The 6,334-nt window shown below is 42.0% G+C and overlaps 1 non-coding gene across 1 annotated transcript; it reads right to left on the bottom strand.

The window, feature by feature from the left end:
• Positions 1–3,570: 3,570 nt before the first annotated feature.
• Positions 3,571–3,643, bottom strand: trnar-acg. Its single transcript has one exon. It is a non-coding gene; the product is annotated as a tRNA-Arg (tRNA).
• Positions 3,644–6,334: the final 2,691 nt, after the last annotated feature.

The raw sequence follows: 6,334 nt of genomic DNA, 5'->3' as shown, positions 1-6,334 counted from the left end.
TCAAACAGCACGCTGATCAAAGGTCAGCCCTCCTTTGTGTAGGTGTTTGATATCAAAATTTCTATTTCATCTCCAGCTGTCAGGGGCTGTTAGAGCTGAAGAGCAAAGGATGGAGGGAGGGGAAAGTAGACCAGAAGGTAGCCAAAGCTGAAAAAAAAGCTCCCCCAAAGAAAACCTGGCAAACTAAGCTTGAAAAATAGGCGACCGAGGCCCGCTGTAACTTCTGATTGGTAGATGTGCATTTACAGACACGCGCTTGAACTCCTCCTGCATAGTTTTAGCATTTTCGAATTCTTCTCCGCAGATCTTTAAGCCCAGGCGGGGTAATCAAACGTTGCATCTGATAAAGTCGTATCCTTTTTTTCCCCTGTGTAGTTCCACTGCTTTGATTGTGTTTCCATTTCCTCACGCGCTCCTCACAAGCCCTTTAAAATTGTCGAGGAAAGGGAAGAGGGAAGTTGGAATCGATGCATCATTCCGATTAATTAAGGGCACGATTTGCAGAGGCGTCTCAGAAATAAAGCGATCTGAATGTGGAATTAGGATTCACGGGAGAACAGATCTGTGACATTATGCATGAAATTATGGTTAGGAAAGAAACTATCTCTGCCAGTGGGGATGACAGTGTCTTTGTACATGGATGTGCTTTATACATTTGCATGCTAATCAAAGAAGAAGAAAAAAGTCGCACATCACACAATGATGCCACCACTGCAAACACAGCACCAAATAAAAGCACTCTGGCCATCTTCATTTGTGATCTCTCACACTGGCAGGCCACTAAATAACTCGAACCCTTCAGTGAATTAGTGAATGAAATCACATCCACACAAGCCGTTGGTGGGACTTTAGGACAGGACCAATGTGCAGCATCACCTCATCCCACGAAGATAAAACACCTGGAAGTAAATGGGATGAATAAATCTCACACTGAAGGTGGAGTATTTCCATCTGAGGCCACAGTAGCAGAATAGGGGATAGGAGGTTTGTGTAGATGAACCCCTTTGTTGTTGTTGTCTGTTCATTATTTTTGGCTTATCTAGCTTCCTCGTGCTGTTGTAACAGTGATGTTTAAGGTTTTTGTGCTATAGAGTACAGACAGGTAAGATAAAAACAGTGTCGTTTGTGCAGGAGAAATATTAAAAGGTTAGTTGGATGCTTTGAGGTTTTCATAGACATCAGAAAAAACCCAACAGATTTTAACAGCTTACATGCAACTCTTTTTTTCTCTGTGTTTACTGCACTACTGTTTCTCAGTGATAGATGGCAATGTTGCTCTTCCACAAAAAACAGGCAGCATTTGGACTTTGGATATTATCTTGGAAACGTGTGTACTCAGTAGTTGTTCAATTTAAACCTTCTAAAAAGCATTTTTTGGGGAACAATGTTATACAGACACAAATTCAGGAGTCACTCGATGTTGTGAAGATAGGAATCGCGTGATAGGAGGGGAAAAAAGAGATGCACCGACATATAATAATGTGTTTTAATTTTACACTTGAGCAGCGTGTGTGAAGCATTGCATTGTTGTTCAGTTCTTTTTGTGCGGATTTACCTTTTTCTGTAAAATTTCAAAAGTTTTCAGACTTAAAAAAGTTTCACCCCTGATTTCTTCTCATGGCTGCTTTTATCTATAATCTGCTTTAATGTTAATTTGTGTTTTATGATTAATATTTATACCTTGTTGCATTAATGCATGAATCACTGCGCATGGATTATTACCAAGTGGTTGAGGTACGGTAAGGATTAAAGCCCAGGCTTCAGCTAAACTCTTAGAGCGGCTGAAATTCATGTTGGAAATCAAAGATTTTGCAATCAGTGATTAAAAAAAATGAATAAAAAGTGACTTTTGAAAAAAAAAAAAAAGATTAAATATGCGAGACCACCTCAAACAGATTGCCATGCAGAAGATAAATCAGTAGCTGCAGAAATAGATTAGCTGCATGGGGGGTAATTACTCTAACCCTGATACAAATGAAGGAGTGTGTGTGTGTGTGTGTGTGTGGGGGGGGTTATCCTCCAATCCATGAATGAATTGGCTTTGTTTTTAATGGAGAGGCTCCTTGTAGCCATGTGCAGGTACATTAATTGCCTGACAAGTCTAACCCTCGCCTTGTTCGTGGAAAGGCATGAGGGGCATAAAAGAAGCACAGCCGCCTTTCTTTCGTTTTTTCTTTCAGGTTTTTTTCTCTTCCAAGCCTCCCCACCTGCGGAGAGACAGGGCGATAGAGAGAGAGGGAAGGGGGTGGAACAGAATTAAAATGAAGCTGGAAAAGTTGGGAGATGATGGGCAGAGAAAATGGGAGAAATGGGCTGACAGAAACATGGTTAGTTCCAAAATGAAACAAACAAAAACATAACAAGAGAAAAGAGGGCAGGTGAACAATGGGATGATTGAAGCTGGTGTGAAGAAATAAAAAAAATTAAAAAAAATCCAAAAACCCAGACACAGTGCTTCCAGAGGCTGTTCAGGTGCTCCTTCTCTGCCAATCCACTAAACAGAGCTTCTTCTGGAGTCCAACACTAACTACAGCATGCCTTTCAGACATGTTTCCAACAGGGGAGAAAGAATGCAAAACATTTTCCCCGTCTGTACTGACTGTCGAGATCCCCCCCGTCATCATCCACCCTTAATCCATACAGCAGGATGAATAGGGAATGAGCGGAGTTCGCTATCAGCCACAACCTGTGGAGTGCAATCCACACCAGAGGTAATAAACTATGACATTTCCAGTCTTATTATGGCTGAGCTTCAGCTCCACCACTCCTTGCTCTGTGCTCTATCTCGGCACCTCAGGTCAGTAACTTTGACTCGCTAACCACTCTCATTAGTATTCTAGAAAGCTCCATGGCAGACATCCAGTTTCTGTGCAGGGAAAACAAAGGCTGGTGGTGTAGTTGTACTACGGGATCCAGCTTCTTCCAAACTGCTGAAATATGACCATGGCAGGGCTGCATGGAGTCATTGGGATTTTTTTTTAGCAAGACAGGAAGTAGTTTGTTGATTATTTTTTTATACAGTAGCTATATTAGCTCTAAGGTAATGTAAGGTAAAGTTAAGGTAGGTCTACAGTGCAGATGCTTATAAAATAACTTCTGGTATGTCACTAATCACATCTTGCAAGTTGTAATGTGAACATTTAAAATGCCACTTACAAACTGATGTACTGATGACAACAGTCTCGCTCTGTCCCTCCCTGTCCTGCATCCACCTCATGCTTCTATGCAGTACCACAGTTCCTCTTCTGCCTCCTTATCATATCCTTTTTCTAGAAACACGAAGAAACACTGAAGCTCTTTCCGACCTTCTCCATCAGCACAAAAGAAGTGTGCTCTTTTTTTGCACAATGCTCACTCTTTTCCATATCTGCATGGTATGATTCCTCAAGTGTATCCTCTTAAGTTTGTACAGTTCTGGAAATTGCCCTTGTTATTGAAAGTTTCACTCTTCATCTATCTTTTCTCTAACCCTCATTTTAATCTCTGTCCCTAACCGAAACTAACCTCTTTCTTTCTTCATCTCCTGATTATTCCACCTCCTCCTTCAAATCAAGTGTCAAAAAGATATTTCGAGCCAGCCAGGAGTCGAACCTAGAATCTTCTGATCCGTAGTCAGACGCGTTATCCATTGCGCCACTGGCCCTGACAATAGAGCAGTCATGCATGTAAATCAGAAACAACATGGATTGAGACTGGTTAAAGCAAGAGTTTGTACAAGAGTTCACTTTTAGCCTTTGACTGGCTTCTTTTCCTTTCTTAGATAGAGATTGAAATGCTTACAGTATCCCTTGCAAAATGCTATCCTTTGACTAAAGAAGTTCTTTTTGCATCTGAGGCCTTTCTTTTTTTTGTGCAAGCATCTTTTCTATGAAGTGAGGCAAAGAATAATGTTATTCTGTAAGTAAAAGGATCTGAATGTGTACTAAGCTCCTGATATGAACATAAAATCAAATTGGTTCAAATAAATTATGTGCAGAGGGAAAAGAAAACTCTCAGAGGCAAGAAGCTGCTAAAAGCGCTCTAAACCTGGACTAATGCTCACAAAGTATCATGCTTGACACATGTTCATAAGGCACTGAGAGGGATTTGGCTAAATTAAAAAACAACACAGGCATAAAACAGTCACTACAGAGGCTCCGTTGTAAGTTCTATTAGCAGAAAAGGAAAATGGGTTCAAACTTGGCCACAGATTTGGAGGTGTTGTACGTTCTCCCCATTTGAGTGCAGAATCTGGTTCCTCCCACCATCAATAACACTGTAGGCTAATAATCATGTTCCGATCAAGGCACTCACTTATATATAGACTTATATATACTCACTCTAAGTAAATACATGGAGAGAGTTTTCCTTAATGGATCAATAAAGCTTTCATTCTCTTCCTCATTATTTGTACATTTAACAGACCCCCAAACATCATGTTCTTATATTCAGACATAAGAGTGTGAAGTTTTTTTTTATTATCTTTTTATAGCCCAAAATAAAAGAAACTCACTGCGAGTTCTATGAGATGACACGAGTAAGTCATTAAAATATTGCCATACGGTTGCTGGTGTTGGCAATAGTTTAATAAAAATAACCACGTGCTGGCAGATATGTGTATTCTTTGGTTTTATGTTGTACATAAAACACAGAGGGGAAGGGAAATAAATGAGCGCACAGATGGTAAACAAACTGCTACAGGTAATATACAGTGCACGGGCATAACTGTGATTTATTCCAAAGCATAAAAACACGTGTTCTTTTTAAATACTGTACGTCCTAAAAAGAACACTAGCTAACGCCGCCAGATGTATTCATCAAAAAAGAGCTTTTGGAAATAGCTCCTAGTTAAACAACCTTGCCCCTGCAGTTTAAATGGCACTTTTATGCCTTGCCCACTAATTCAGTGACTTGGCCTGCAGTCATGGGATTAAAAGAGATAAGCACTGGTGTGAATATTCCATTGCTTAGAATGGAGGCCTCCCATTTATCACCCAGTGAGACCAGTGAATAATACATGGGCTTGTCCAGCCCGCGCACAGTAAAACAAGGGCACTTGTGGTAAAAAAGTATTGCCCTTGTCTAACCAGTTAGGCCTCCCCGAGGCTCATTCCGACAGGTCTATTTGGAACAGTCTTGTTTGACCTCTCCCTATGTCTTCCCTTGGAGCCAAGCATGTAGCCGATCAATCACTTGATAATACACACAGTGCTCTGTTCATTTCTATGCATGTACACACATACGCTTTTCCCCCCCTTCCTGTCATTGGCCTTCCCAACCAGTGTGACCAGCACATTAAGGCAGTATCGGATCCACTTCCTATCAAATGTGATACGTGCAGCTCCGAAACACCGATGTCTGGTATGCATGGAAGGCAATATCAATAAAGCCTCACATCACTGCTTCAGCATGCATGGTCTTCCTCAGCGGTGTGGCATTGATCACACTAGAATGACTCTGATTGCAGTGCGCTCCTCAGTGAGGAGACGGGAGTCATGAATCCAAATGTTTCAGCAGGTGTCTGCATGTAACATTGGCGCCCAGCTGTGGTGTTTTTCCGCATGGTTTGGACTGACATACGCATAGGTCTGAGTATTCACTGATCTTCAACTATGTGTGTGTGTGTGTGTGTGGGTGGGGGGTGTCAATGGAGAAGCCCCTTAACCATTGGGGACTACGCAACAACACAGCCACCATCAACGATCTGCTTTCATATTATGTGGAAAACCTTCTCATAGACTGGTGCACTAGGTACTGGTGAGATGATTAAGTGCTAAAGCTGCATTTTCTCCTCTGAGCAGGCAGCCTCGAGGCCAGAGAGGCTGCATGATTGCCTCTGTGTGCTACATTACATTGACATGATGGAGAATACTCTCCTGGGGCCTGAAATAATGTAAAAGGAAAGTGGGAGAGAGGGGGGAAAAAAGCCCATCCCAGCCTTTTCTGCCAGGACCTAGGAATTTTCTCCATGCAAGTCGGATTTGCTGATAGATCTACCCATGGCACTGCCTTACTGCTGATGACAGACAGAGTATTCACACATGGGCGCATGGCAGTACACACCAGGGAGCCCCGCCTAATCTGTTACCGCTCATAGACCCTCCTACTGGGTGACTAGAGCCTCCAGGCCACTCAGGCTCTGCCTAATTCATAGACCGAGTGCAACCATGCTGTGGATGCACAGTCTGTGAAGATGATCACAGGAGGGCGATTTAGAAGGAGAAAAAAAGAGGCTAGTCAAATTGGATGAAATGTGCGGAGTGCGTGTTTTTTCCCTTAACTAATTAGCAGGAGGCTAAAAAAAGCCCAATTTTATAAAACCAAATCCATCAGCCGGACAAGTGGAACAAATGAG

The sequence above is a fragment of the Oreochromis aureus genome, linkage group 5 (assembly GCF_013358895.1).
Source record: "Oreochromis aureus strain Israel breed Guangdong linkage group 5, ZZ_aureus, whole genome shotgun sequence".
Taxonomy (NCBI): Eukaryota; Metazoa; Chordata; class Actinopteri; order Cichliformes; family Cichlidae; genus Oreochromis; species Oreochromis aureus.
Note: the sequence above shows the minus strand (reverse complement) of the source record. Positions and strands in the feature narration are given on the sequence as shown.